The sequence below is a fragment of the Monodelphis domestica genome, chromosome 1 (assembly GCF_027887165.1).
Source record: "Monodelphis domestica isolate mMonDom1 chromosome 1, mMonDom1.pri, whole genome shotgun sequence".
Classification (NCBI taxonomy): Eukaryota; Metazoa; Chordata; class Mammalia; order Didelphimorphia; family Didelphidae; genus Monodelphis; species Monodelphis domestica.
Genome location: NC_077227.1, coordinates 753,017,327 through 753,018,134, shown reverse-complemented (window position 1 = coordinate 753,018,134; position 808 = coordinate 753,017,327).

Genomic DNA, 808 nt, shown 5'->3' with positions numbered 1-808 from the left:
CTATCTATCTATCTATCTATCTATCTATCTATCTATCTATCTATCTATCTATCTATCCATCCATTCATCCATCTACCCATCTACCCATCCATCTATCCATCTATCTATCCATCCATCTATCCATCTATCTATCTATCTATCTATCTATCTATCTATCTATCTATCTATCTATCTATCTATCTATCATCTATCTATCTACCCTTCCATCTATCCATCTATCTATCTATCTATCTATCTATCTATCTATCTATCTATCTATCTACACTTCCATCCATCCATCCATCCATCCATCCATCCATCCATCCATCCATCCATCCATCCATCCATCCATCTATCCATCTATCTATCCATCCATCTATCCATCCATCCATCTATCTATCTATCTATCTATCTATCTATCTATCTATCTATCTATCTATCTATCTATCTATCTATCTTTCTCTCTATCCATCGATCGATCTATCCATCTATCTTTCTACCTACCTACCTACTTACCTACCTACCTATGTTTTCTGTATATGCCAACTCTTCCTCTATCTCTTATTTATATTTGTTATCTAGTATGTATCTCATACATATATATTGCATCTATCCATTTATCTGTCTCTTTCTATAGTTTCTTTTTTACTTATAATTTATTTTTATATGCAACATGACATATGTACCATAACAATAATATAATACATGTTTTATTAAATGTAATAAATTATAATAAATGTGCTTATTCAAGAGAAAAAATACTCATATTAGCTATGTCCAAAAATCTATGTCTCATTCTTTTTTCCCCTTTTTTTCTCCTCTTACCCAC